This window comes from Ochotona princeps, chromosome 13 (genome assembly GCF_030435755.1).
Source record: "Ochotona princeps isolate mOchPri1 chromosome 13, mOchPri1.hap1, whole genome shotgun sequence".
Taxonomy (NCBI): Eukaryota; Metazoa; Chordata; class Mammalia; order Lagomorpha; family Ochotonidae; genus Ochotona; species Ochotona princeps.
The window spans coordinates 49,948,233-49,962,315 of NC_080844.1; the positions used below are offsets into that span (position 1 = coordinate 49,948,233).

General features: G+C 42.2%; 1 pseudogene; it reads right to left on the bottom strand.

Annotated features, from left to right (window-relative positions):
- Positions 1-308: 308 nt before the first annotated feature.
- On the bottom strand, positions 309-388 carry LOC118759473 (U6 spliceosomal RNA; annotated as a pseudogene).
- Positions 389-14,083: the final 13,695 nt, after the last annotated feature.

Sequence of the window (14,083 nt, forward strand, 5' to 3'; positions counted from 1 at the left end):
CAGCCAGCTCACTGGGGCTAAGTGGCAAGCTTGATCTGGTCTGCATATTTCATAGATTGCCAGGGCGTGCAGTGCCCCGAGTGGACAATAATCAGGTTGTGTAAACCGATGCTCTCTGACCTGCACTGTGTTTCCGCAGAGAGGGCCTCTTCTAGGATGTTAATGGTATTTTATCACACCTGTTTGGAAACAAAATCTCAGATGGACTCAGTCCGTGAATGTGGACAAGCAAGTGGAAGAAAGTTGACATTAAGCCTTCAAACCATCCGTAGTAACACAGGGGGGGTGGGTGAGTGGGTGTGGGTGTGTCTGCATGTCATCCTTATGCAGGGGCCATGCTGATCTTCTGTGTATCGTTCCAATTTTAGTATATGTGCTGCCAAAGCAAAATATTAAATTCTCAAGGTCTTGAAACTTGTGTATTCTACATTGGTAATTTAATTAAGTCAGGTAAATTAAATAAGCAACCATTGAATTTAAATTTAAGGCATTGAAGCTAATCCCCTCCTTAAGAAAAAGTTAAGAAGTATTAAAATGGGGCAGGGCAGCCCGATGGCTTAACTGGCTAATGTTCCACCTGCAGGCTCTGGCATCCCATATCGGAGCTGGTTTGTATCTTGGCTGCTTCACTTCTCATCCAGTTCCCTGACATCGTCTGGAATAGCAGCAGAGGATGGCCTAAAACCTTGGGACCCTGTGCCCTCTTGGGTTCCGGAAGAAGCTCTTGGCTCCTGGCATGGGATAGGCTCAGCTCTAGCCATTGTGGCTATTTGGGGGAGTGAACCACTGGATGAAAGTCTCTGTCTCACCTCCGCTCTGTAAATCTGCCTTTCCAATAAAAATGAGTCTTAAAAATATTAAATCTGTGGGTACCTGAATCAGGTGCTTGACGTAGCAGATAAGTCCCTGGTTAGCATGCCCACTTCACATATTGGAGTGCCTGGGTTCAGGTCCTGGCTCCCATCCAGGCCCCTGCTTCCCACTCCTGCAGATTCTGGGAGGCAGCAGGGATGGCTGAAGATATTTGGCTTCTGCTACTCGTGTAAGGAGCCTGGGTAAAGTGCCTGGCTCTCAACTTGAACTTGTTCCAAACTTTGCTGTCTATATAGCAGTTATGGAGTTAAATAGCAGATAGCAAGTCTTTCTCATTCTCTTGATCTACCCCAACACCACCAGAATAAAGAAGACAGGGCACTAATCCTGATGTTCTGACCCTACCAGATGTTGCTGTGTGAGGTGTGCCTTTGAACATACAGCATTACCAGTGCCTCTCATTGCTCACCTGAAAACCAGGGACAGAGGATATCACAGTGTGATAATCTGTCCGAGCTAACATTTTGTGAGTTTATGAATTGGATGAGCAATTTCTGACTTTCTTCCCTCTTTTGCTTGTTTTTAAAACTCATGCATTTATTGGGATTCCAAGTATCTAGAGATTTTTGTGTTGCTTAAAAAGGGAAGCTCACCAAAGTCACAAGTGTGCCATCCTTCCCTTTTGTGTAGAAGCCATTCACCTGTGGAAAGGCTTGGGCAGTCACTAACGACCAATATATTTCACACACCAAAAAAATTCACTCAAAAACACAATTCATAAACACAGATACTTGCAGAGTCTCTTTGCCACCATTGGAGCATTTGTGTTGCATAATTTTATACTCATTTCCTTGTAATACACTTACAATTCTAGAATGAGACCCCTTTGCTAAGTGCTGAGGGGAGGTATGGATGAGCAAGCAAGAGGGTGAAATGAAGGGCTCCTCCTACAGCGTAAAGGTAAATCATAAGCCAGAGTTGTGAAACTTTCCTCCCTCTTTGTGCAGAATTACTGATGCTACACTTTGTGTACTGGACTTGCTCACGTAAGCTCTGCTTGTACGTTAGCACTTCCCTCCCAGCACGGTCCCTGGACTTGTGGTGGTGGTGGTGCTAGGTGGGCAGTGCCAGATCACAGCTCCTGCCCTCGGCCTTGGAAACAGAATCTTTATTCCAACATAACTGTGAGGTGACTTGTACTCACTCTCAAGTATGAGATGCTCTGATTTAGATTATTAAAAAAATTTTAAGATTTATTTATTTGAAAGGCAGATTTACAGGGAGAAGGCGACAGAGAGGGAAAAAGAGAGAGCTCTTTCATCGCTTTCCCAGGTCACAAGCAGGGAGTTGAATCAGAAGTGGAGCAGCCAGGACATGGACTGGTGCCCATTAGTGTTGCCAGCACTTACAGGTGGAGGGTTTGCTTGTTGAGCCACTGGCCCATAAAGTATTAGAATTTTAAGAGGCTGTAAACCTATATAAGTAATCTGCACAGAGTTAAGTTAGTGTCTTTCAGTTTTACATTTATGCCCCGTGTTAGAAAATCACCAAATGGGTCCAATCCCCTGCTAATGCACAGAGCAGATCTCAGAGTAGCTGGACCCTTGCCACCCACATGTGAGACCCGAATGGAGTTCCAGTTTCGTGGCTTCAGCTGGCCAGACCTGGCAATAAATCTTGAAGAATAAAATAAAGAATATTGATAAAGGAGCCAGATGTAAGTATAAAAACACCTTTTATTATCTCCCACGTTTTAAGCAGAGTATTAATAACTGAGCACACTCTGTTTTCCAAATAAAGATTGAAATAATTTCTGTACCTTTAGTTTTTCTAGGCCCTGTATTTAACGGAAATTTCAACTACAAGTAACAGCTTTGAAAACCAAGGACTCAATAAATCAAGGGTCCTTTAATTTCTGCCTTCAGTTTCTCAACCACAGCAATTATTTCTCTTATGCTAAAGGATTTACATGTTTGTGATACATCATTGTGCTGTGTAGGCCTATTGTGAGTTGTAATTTTGCATAAACTTATTCCATTTAGCTTAATAATATGCATTTATTGCTGAGCTTATAATACATTCTCTACTTGAGAAAAATAAAATTACATTTTGTTAACAAAATGTCTAATTTTGTTTGGTTACTGAATCATATTAACCTCATTATTCAAAATTAGTGAGCTTTTCCCACATGCCATGGCTGTAGACTTAGCCAGAATGGTGTATAACATCCGTGCTGAATACGTGGTGTGGAATTCATATAGATATTGCACTGTGCATGGGTGTGTGAAGTGTGCCTCTTCTGCCTCCCAGAGGGCCTGAGATGCTTACCTTCAGATTGTGAGCCTGAGAGGTAAAACTGAGTGTGCTTTGTGTTCTTTGTATTGGGCATTTATGCCAGCTCTGCTTTCAAGAAATGTTACAGCTCAACACTAGACGCAATTCTGTGGTCTCCACTGTGGACATGCCTCAGAAAAAGGAATTGCCTAAGGGAAATCCAAATTAAAACATCAATGAGGTACCACCTGATGCCAGTAAGACTGGCCCACATGAATAAAAGCACCAACAACACTTGCTGGCGAGGTTGCGGGGATAAGGGAACCCTACTCCACTGCTGGTGGGGCTGCAGGCTGGTACAGCCTCTATGGAAATCAGTATGGAGAATATTCAAACAACTCAAATTCAACATACCATATGATCCAGCAATAGCACTCCTAGGAATATATCCAGAACACTTGTTTTATGAGAAACCAACATGCACTCCTATGTTCATAGCAGCACAATCAGTAATTGCAAAAACATGGAAGCAGCCAAAATGCCCATCAGCAGAGGATTGGATAAGAAAGCTATGGTTCATCTACTCCATGGAATACTACTCAGCTATTAAAAAAACAAAATGCAGTTCTTTGTGGCCAAATGGGCCAAACTGGAAACCATAATGCTAAGGGAAATGAGCCAATCCCAAAAGGTTAAATACCACATGTTTGCCTTAATTTAAGATGATATGATGTTATGTATAACATGTATGTTATATGTTGTGTATAAACTAAAATTGAAGTGTAGGTGAGGTGGTCACAGAAGGTGGTTAAGAACTCGCATTTACTTTTAACATATTGGTTACTCATTACTATGTCAATTAATTCCATAATGATGTAAATTTTTACTGATGGTATGTTGGAGCTTTTAATTGATCGGGATGATACTCTGCTGGCTCTGTCTTCAGACCAGAGAGGGTATACCTAAGAAGCCGTTGAACTTGACTGGACAATAAGATGCTGGACTCTATGTTTGGTATACGCTTGCAATGGGGGAATCTCAACTGAACTTGAACTGTGGTTATGCAACAAGGTGGAGGAATCCACCATGGCGGGAGGGTTTGGGGAGGGGTGGGGAGAACCCAAGTACCTATGAAACTGTGTCACATAATACAATGTAATTAATGAATAAAAAAATAAAAATAAAAAAACAAAACAAAAAAAAAACAAAAAGAAAAAGGAATTGTCCTCAACACCAGACCCGCTCCCATGATGCTGCATCACAGCAATAAAAGAGGTCAATCTGGGTTGGAGGGCTTGGTACCCTGGCACTCCTCCTGTTTTCTGAGCATTCGGATTCAGCGGATGTTCAGCTTGACCTGGTTTCAATCCTCCACACCAGGTGTCCAGAGCTAAGCTGATCATGCGTCACATCTATGTTCTCTTGGTCCTCGTCATATCCAAACTGTTGTCTCTGCATGACTCGTGGTTATTAGTTGTTAGCTATCTCCTGGTAACATATCTGGCTATCCCTTTACCACCTCTCTCCAGGAGACATGGGAGGCTTTCCACATCAGAACAGTAACTCCACCTCCTTCAAAACAATTGTTTCTGCGAAACTCAGGCCATCAGATCTTGGCTGCTTAGGTGCTGTCAACTTTCTCTTGAATTCACTATGAATTTCCCGAATGCCTGGATCACTGCTCTCATTTCCATTTGTATTCATTATCTCATTGATTTTTAAACAAATTTTTCACCTCTTGATTGCCAATGGTCTTTTTCAATACTGGTCCAGTCGCTTTTTTGCATTTCTTGTTCCTTTTAGAGCTGCAACATAATTGACATTATACTTGCTTGGTCTCAAAATTTCATTGCCTATCTTCACCCAAAACTTCCTGATACCACTTCCTTGGTTCTAGCATCTGCCATCCGTGGTGATCAGAGAGAACTCCTTGGTTCAACTTTTCTTTTACATGAAGCCTCATCTACGCTCCGTGTAAAGCCAATCTTCTAGTATGAGTTATGCATATTTGGTTAATTATTTTTTCTGTTATTTTAAAAAAGGATTCCTCTTCTTTGTTACCATTTCACACAGGCTTTGGTTTTCTGTGTTTTCTAGTTTCTTTCTTGCACATGCCTTGTTTGGAATTGGTCCTCTATATTATCTTGCGCTGTAATTGTATCTTCTAGACTCTTGAGTCAACTGGCTCCAAGCTTGGCTCACTAGTGCAAGGCATTAGAGGGAGTGGAGAAGGGAAAGGGGAAAACATGTTATCTTTTCTGTGTGTCTGTTTTATTTAGTATCTCTGACAGTAACTGCACCCATCCCCTCTTGTAGTTGTTATTTTTTGAAGCCTGCTGTCCATTGATTTCCGCTGGATAACTCTATTCCTGGTATAGAACACTGCTCCCTCTTTTTTTTTTTTTCTTGTGTCCCAGGAATGGTAACTTTCCCCCTGCGGCTGAGATGAAGGTGGCTCTGTCATTCCAAGTTTTTTAGTTTCTCTGAAAGTTTTTCATCAACTGCCTATATTAAAGATCTAAATCTATAGATTGACTTCTGCTTTCACAGAGGGGCTCTATGTGCTTCACAAGAATAATAACATATTGCGAACTCCTTATGTATTGGTAAATGCCTTTCATTTTAGGCTACTGACAGAGCTTTCACATTAAATTATTGAATCACTGTAAGTAAAACTTTAGTTATCTGTGTCATGAATTATTGAGCTCCAAACGGATGTCACAGATATGAAGAGATTTAACACTGATCACTCCCTTCAATAAACCTATCTGGGCTAAATTGTACAGAAGGTGGGAATGGTAGAACACCAAGGCAGATACTTTAACAAAAATAAACTGAGTCAGAGGGAAGAGATACTTTTTTTTTTCAAGGAACAAAGTCAGTGATTTCTAAAGTATGTACTACAGGCATGGGGGCCAGGTCTAAAAGCCTATATTATAGCAAGTCTCCATGTGATTTTAAATGCTGCTGGCCAATATACAACACACTTCAGGATTTCCAGGTAATTAAAGCAACAATGTTTCCCAATTTTGTTCAGTTTATAAGAAGCACCAGGAATCTTTATGAATCTCACTCACTAGATTCCCCCAGCAACACCATGGGATTGTGACCTAGGCGATCTTGGTAGGAAATTTAGAGATTCTGTGTTTAACAAATATGCTTTTATGATTATGTAAATTTGCAAAACACTAAGTGATCCATAAGCTTGCTCTTTCGTATGTCCCATAGGTCTAGCTATTTGTGACATGCTTTTCCCCCTATTAGCTTATGCTTGCTTTTAGTTTTTTAGCTTTTTTAAAAGCCCTGTGACAGTAAGATTGAAATTGGAAACAGTGACTTATTTTCAGCAAGAATAAACACTCAATATATGGACCTGTTATTGTCAGTTGGTAGTTCAGTGATTTGGTAAAGTGATGTAATTTTGTTTTCTACAGCAACTTATAGAACTGTGATTTGTTTCCTCATTGTGAGGGTTAGAAAGCTGAGGTTGATAACGCTGAAATAACTTGTTCTAGGTCACACGGACAGAGGAAGTTGTGCAGTCAGGATTTTGGTTCAGTTGAAATTTGGGTTTCTCAGTGACTAGCAGCTAGTTCAACCTCGGTGTAACATCTCCTATCTATTGATGAGACACCATGCCTGTACAGTGCTAGCATCTTCTGCTGTCCTCTCTTTTACTTAGAGTTTCCACTCATCAGGACTTCACATCTCTGCACTCTGGACTTTGAATTTTGTCCTGGCTCCCCCCGGGCCTTCTGACACTGAACTTCAGCTATCATTCTGAGCAGCAGCAGGCTCAAAGTTGCTTTGTCCTCTATCCCTGGCCTTTATGAACACCCACGTTCTTTTTAGTCTGGAGAAAAAGTCAAATCGTGCTACAGAAATGTTTCTAACTTTACGTTTTTTCAGAATGGCAGTGAAATATATTCTCTTGACTATTCTTCCATCAGAGCCAGCTGTTTAGTAGAGAGACATGTGGTCAGAGCGGTGGGGTGGGGGGAAATTAGTCTTCTTTAATGGTTTAGTGATGCTTTTCACTGATACTTCTAGTATCTGAGTAATTACTCATCCGCATTTCTTGGAGACAATTTATTCAGTTATTTAACAAATATACCTTGAGTCCCTGTCTCATGCTCTGTGTGGTCCTAGAAATGCAGTGTTGAACAAATCTACAGGGATTCCATAGATCTGTGAAGCTTGGAATCAGTGAAAGAGGCAATCAAATCAGATAAGCCTAACAATGAATGTACGGTTACAAAAAGAGGTCAAAGCCACAAAGGGAAGGTGCCCCGATGGTGGGGGGAAAAGAGCAAGCATGTGACAGAAATCAATCTCACTTTTTTCTTTTATCATATTTTACAGTTGAAATATTTGTGGATGTTCCTAAAGTTAATATTTATTAAACCCTTTTATGTATAATCGGTTTCTTGTGAGCACTTAATTTGCTTTGTGACACTCATGTTTTGTCTACACAAGAGGCCAAACTAGACGTAAAAACAGCCCTTCACATTATAGTTGAGTTTCTTCATTTGTGAATTCTGAGCAGTGTGTGGACATATCTGCCCATATGGCACGTGGACCACAGGTGTAACTGTCCCAAGTCCTAAGCTCTATAACAACGATGGATTGCTGTCTTAAGTAACCATGGTGGCTGTGGTGCAGTAAGAGTTCATAAGATCTAAAACAAATCGTGGTTGGGACTCTAGGATGGAGAAATAGTAGCAACATGAAAGAACAATTAGATGGACTGACAGCTGGATTGTTGGGTGGATGACAAGTGTCAGCAATGCTTTCAGCAGCAGGGCGAAGTGCTCTGTCCATGGTCTGTTTATACTACTCTGTTAGGGAACCTGGATAAATGTCTGAAGAAGATTCATCCTGTTTGTGAATGTAAATACTGAAAGGTAGAGACAATAAGTAGACTGAAAAAAACATTATTTATAAGAGAAATCAAGGTATTTACCTTGCTGTGTGCCAGCCACTCTATTACACGGTTTGTATACCAAGTCTTAGTTATACTATGGTAATCTTTTTCTCATTTGTAAAATGAGAATAAGCTTAGGGGAAATTATGTAACTTGTTCACAGCAGAACTGGAAATCAACCATTGGATTAGACTCCAGAGCCTATGCTGGTAGCCAGCCTTCTCTTGCAGACTAGTATGCAGCAAATAAAAAGCAAGCGTTGGGTAGGGGTGGTATGGCGACAGACTCCTGGGCTGGGAAAACAGTGGGATTTGCCAAAGGAGAAATATTGACAGTGTCTGGTAATCCATTGGGCTATGGAGGCAAGTGGTCTGGATGAAGTCATTAAGAGTCATCAAGAGGTTAGGCAGTTCCTGGAAGCAATGGCTACAACCAAGCCACCTAATATCAAATTTTCTTGGCAGAGGGTCTTAAACCACAGCCAAGTATCCAGATCATCTTCACATGAACATCCTCTAAGTGCAGCAAGCCTCTTTTTGAGTGCTTGTTGGCAACGCCCACGTCGCCACATACCCCGAGCCGAGCGGAGGGTCTAGGGTTACAAAAAAGACAACACACAAGACAACACGCCGTACACAGAATGCCGATGATAGATTGATCTTTATTGAAACTCCAGGCTTTCTTTTATACTCTGCCTAGCTCCTCCCAGTGTTTATCCAGTCCTCAAGTGGCCACCCTAAATCCCTTGAGTTCCTCCCAGTGTTTATCCAATCCTCTAGTGGCCACCCTAAATCCTTTGTGTTCCTCCCAGTGTTTATCCAATCCCTTGGCAGATAACTTGACGAAATAGGAAGCAGGAACTTGCGGTTAAGCCAGTGGCTAGATGTATCAGGCCAAAAGTGCTCATCCTGTTACCTTCTGAGAAACAAGCTAAGCTGTGGAGTTAATCCTTGGGAGACCGGGGCCTGCAAGTGCTGCTTTCACATTATTTTGCCCATATAAGTTGTCTGCTCTTAACATTTAATGAAAAAAAGATCATACAGAATGAACAGGACGCAAAACATTAGAACAGCAGGGTTACTGTACCAACATTGTAACTTGTATTAATGTAGTATATTCTTGTCCAAGCTCTACCTCCTTGCTTTTAGCCTTGATGCATGCAAAATAAGAGAACCTTGACTTTCTTCCCAGATGCTTGGACAAGAAGACATTAGGCAGTCTAACGTACAACTTAGTTCTGGAGAATCGAGGCTGACTGGATATTACTAGAGTCCAAAGTCAAAGACCAAACCACAGGGACAAACCTGGGCTAGAGTGGTTTTTTTACAATCCCTTCTCCCCAATATTTACTGCTGCTTCTTACATGAAATAACTCATTTTGCTTCAAGTCTTCTTCTGGAATATTATATGTCCATGCATGGAACAGGACAGGGACCTGCTGCTGGGAAAAGTATCTCCAGTTTACCTTGTTTTGGTTTTGCTGCTAGAGAGGTCTCTTGCGTCTAAGCAACAACTGCTTCATGATAATTTCTGTTCTTGGCATCTTGCTGTGTACTGCTTTTTTTTTTTAAAGATTTATTCATTTTATTACAGCCAGATATACACAGAGGAGGAGAGACAGAGAGGAAGATCTTCCGTCCGATGATTCACTCCCCAAGTGAGCCGCAACGGGCCAGTGCGCGCTGGTCCGAAGCTGGGAACCAGGAACCTCTTCCGGGTCTCCCACGAGGGTGCAGGGTCCCAATGCATTGGGCCTTCCTCAACTGCTTTCCCAGGCCACAAGCAGGGAGCTGGATGGGAAGTGGAGCTTCCGGGATTAGAACCGGCGCCCATATGGGATCCCGGGGCGTGTTCAAGGCGAGGACTTTAGCCGCTAGGCCACGCCGCCGGGCCCTGTGTACTGCTTTAATAAGGGAAATTTTCTCTTCAATTTCTTGAATGCTTTCAAATTTCCAAGGCTATTTCAGGGCCTTATTTTATAGAAACAATTGCATGCCACTCCCTAAGGTTATAAAGGATTTGGAAATACATCCTGAGTGGAACCTTTGGGTGGTAGATGACATCACCTTGAAACAACATTAACTCCCTCATTGGAAACTTTTCTGTAGGTGCTTAAGGTGGAGGTGGAGATGGAACTCAAAGACACCAAGGAGAAGGCCTTTTGAGTGTCCTGTTCCACCCTCAACCCTCAGGGAGTACTTAGAGGGGATCACAGAGAGGGCAGTGGTTGAGTTTTCTCTTGCAAAGGGCAGATTTGTATTTGCAGAGGATCATGTTTCTGTCCTCCAGCCTCTATTCACATAGTCACATGGCTCTCATCCAAGACTGGTTATTTTTAAGTGTATAATGTCTTCAAGGCAAATTACAGCTTCAGAGCCAGGTGGAAGGAGTGTGCCTGCATTGTTCTTATTTGATTGGACTCTGGCAAGTGGGCCCGGCGTGATAGCGTAGTGGCTAAAGTCCTTGCCTTGCATGTGCTGGGATCCCATATGGTCGCCAGTTCTAATCCCGGTGGTTCTGCATCCCATCCAACTCCCTGCTTATGGCCTGGGAAAACAGTCGAGGATGGCCAGAATCCTTGGCACCCTGCACCAGCCTAGGCTACCGTGTTAGGACCAGGCCTCCATGTTTATCCAATTGTAAAGCTCAGCATGCTCTGTTAGGCTTTGCTAATTACTTGGTGCAGAACTTACACATAGGTGGGGTCTAATGCAATCCCTTGACATAGGCAGTGTCTTTTCAGATAGCCTGATAGAGCTGATGTGATTTAAAGGTAATCCAGGATCAAGTTGTCATTGCTTTTGTAAGACCACACAGCAGATGTGTTAGCAGCCTAGGGTCTGAAATCTTCCCTCGTGTTGAGTCCTACACTTTGCTGCTGCGTGCTGTGAGCCCGGCGTTTCTTCTCTCTGTTTCTCTAACTCCTTCTATCACTCCAGTCTACACATTTCTCTTGCAAATGAGAATCTACCTCGTAAACCTCCAGGACCAATAAGCAAAAAGTGAGGACCCTCTAGTACAGACTCAAGCATTTGAAAGCAGAACATTTTTGGCCCAAGGTAATCACATCAAAAGTAGGAAGCACAGCCAGGAAATTTTAGAAAGCTGTTTCCCCCTGCAAAAAATACAAATACTGTCTAAGGGGCATCAAGGTGCTTTAGGACAACACAGCAAATAATGCAGTGATCGTCCAGCTCAGTTTGCCTCACTTGGAACTGGTCAAGCCACAGCCGTCTGGCTCTGCTGCCCAGAAGAGACTAGGAGGGCCGACCACCCAAGACCACTTACACAGTGCAACCCAAAGACTAGCCCTAAGTTTAGTTGCATGATGCTTCGTTGGGGCCTTCCAGGCTTTGATGTTGGTTTCCAAGAAGTCATCAGTGTTCAGCAATCCTGACACATGTGCATTTATAGTTGAAGAACTGACTACAAAGTTAGAAACAAAACTTGAGCAGCAGTCCGAATAGAACAGCCATCACAGGAAACAGCTACCTGCCATTTTTTTAGGGTCCTGAATTCCTGTAAGAGAGTACTCTAAGCACAAATAGATTGAGTGAACAAAACTGCCACTGTAGCCACTGGAAGCTGTGATGAGAAACAGAGGACCTCTGTGCCACTGCTGGGGAGGGTCAGGGAAGCCAGAATGAGGTATGGCTACTCCAGGCATTCCATGGAGTGTCTTAGAACTTGGGCTTACTATGTTATATATTGCTTTACTGGAGAATTTGTGAGTGAATGATAAGGAGGTGGAAGGTCAGAAGCTACAAACTATGGAGAAAGATTTTCAATATTATTATGTCTATAAAGTTCTGCATGTGGATATAAATAAGCTTTCTGAGCCAGCTTTCTTCCAGCCGGTTCCCCTGGAGAGCCATGCCCAGGGCCTTCCTTGTCTCATTGGCAATGCATCAAGTAGAGCTGTGTGAACCATCAGCCTTGGATGTGCTACACACATCATTTTATTTGTGCTGGGTAAAAATGAAATGCAATCTGTGATAATCTGGCCTTTACTCTTCCCTGAATTAAGTGATCTGACTTTCTTAGCCTTTGATTTTTTAAATTTGAGCCTTGGAGAGAAAATTCTGTTAATCCAGATCAATTCTTTGGATTTTTGTGGTGCAAAATTAGGTGAAATGGCAAGAGTCACTTTTGTGGAGAAAGATAATGGGTGAAAATACATTTTCACAGACGTCAATGGTACTTTAACTTACTTCCATGCTATTTTGTAAATGTAACTATGAAAAATTTTATTGCACAAACTATGTTGCTTTAGACATAGTACAATTGTGAGAAAGGGATGCATGGATCTTGAGTGTGTAAGTTTAATATCTTCCAAGATATTTTCACTGCTGATACATTATTTTGACATTTCAAAATCAATCCATAATAGTGACTCTCTATCAGTAAATATGACATACCCTGCTACATATTTAGATCTGTAGAGCAACATGTGGTACTTGATTGGCATTCCACCATCTAAGATTTTATACTAATTATATTGTTGAGTAATGTTGTAGTATAAGCAAGTTCAGATTTAAAAAATAGCCTCTTTCATTTAAAGCTAATTATAGCAACTGTGTGGAGGAACTACATAAGATTAAACATTCGTAAGGTTGAGTTATCTCTGATCTGGACTCCTTATTTGCTCTGAATTTAGGAATTTCGATCATCTTTTTTAGGCTCCATGAAGTCAGTTTATATAAATGTGTAGTCATGTGTAATTTTGGGGATCAATCTTGATCTACATAAATCCATTAAGAAATCTAAGTCGCATATAAATGAAAGATGACTATGCCATTCATTACAAGGATACTAAGTTTCTTAGGAATTAGGACACAAAATATGTAGCCATCAGTAAGTGGACGTGACTTTTAAGCTTCCTGGAGTAACTCACAAGTTGTGAGGCCAAACCTGACCTACGAGCAATAGAAGGTGATTTGGTTTAATGGAAGGGCTCCCCTTTTCCATCTGGTCCCTCATGTCTGAAACATTTATAATTTGCATTTGTTTCCTTAAAGTTGGCCCTATCCTAATGCAGAGGACATTTCCACACCCGTCACAGGACCCCTGCACACGCTTGTCTGTTTTCACTAGTTTCTGAAAGCATTTAGCATTTGCTAGCGTAACAACCATTGCCATGGCATCAAGCCAAGCGAGCCTTAGCACCTTGCTTTTACCATTGGGCATCGTGTCTACCAGCACTGGTGTATCCTGGCAGAGCACTCCAGCTGGTGACAGGATGGAGTGGGCTCTCCCATTCTTAGCTGTATTTTCTTCTTCTTCTTTTTTTTAATCTATTTTATTGTATTGTTGTTGACAATCTTTACATAGTTAATTACGGTTAAAGAACAACAACAACAAAAAAGGTTCAGGGGGATAGGGAAGTGGGTAATACTATTATGTCCGTATTGTTTCCATCATGTATCTGAGGTAGAGGGGGATATTGAGGGAGAAGCTCCACCCGTTTACCCACCCCAAGTCCCGGATGTGGGGCATGCTCTGAGATATTTGCTCAAGTGGTTTTAATAGTTCTCCAGTTATGAATCGCTGCCAGTTTTGCTCGATGAGGTCGTCCACTGATTGATATGGTCCATCATAAAGTCTCCGTTTTCCCCATATTTCACTGCCAACATATAGCTGAGATGAATGATTGTCCTGTTCTGTCTTCTGTCTTTTCTTGGTTAGAGTTCTGAGTCCAGCAGTTCGATTGGGGAGATCTCCAAAGATACTTTGAAGTATTCCCAGATTAGTTTCTTGTATGTTCTAGCAAGCACAGGGCCCGGCACAGTCCATCACCCCGATCAGCTGGTGGTTGCAATTGCTGGGTTGGTTCTGTTTTCGGTCCCGAGTTGCACTGGAACCAATGGGTGTTGCAGTCCAGTCTGGTTCGGCCCTTACATCAACCAGTGGGAGCTGCAGCCTAGTCGGGGCGACCCACAATAACCCCCACCAGGCCTGCCCCCTACCCTGGTTTGCCAGTATGTGTGGCAGAAGACCAGTCTTTCCCCCATCCCATTTGGCTCTAGTACTTGTCAATGGGTATTAAAGCTTAGTTCTATCTAACCAACTCAA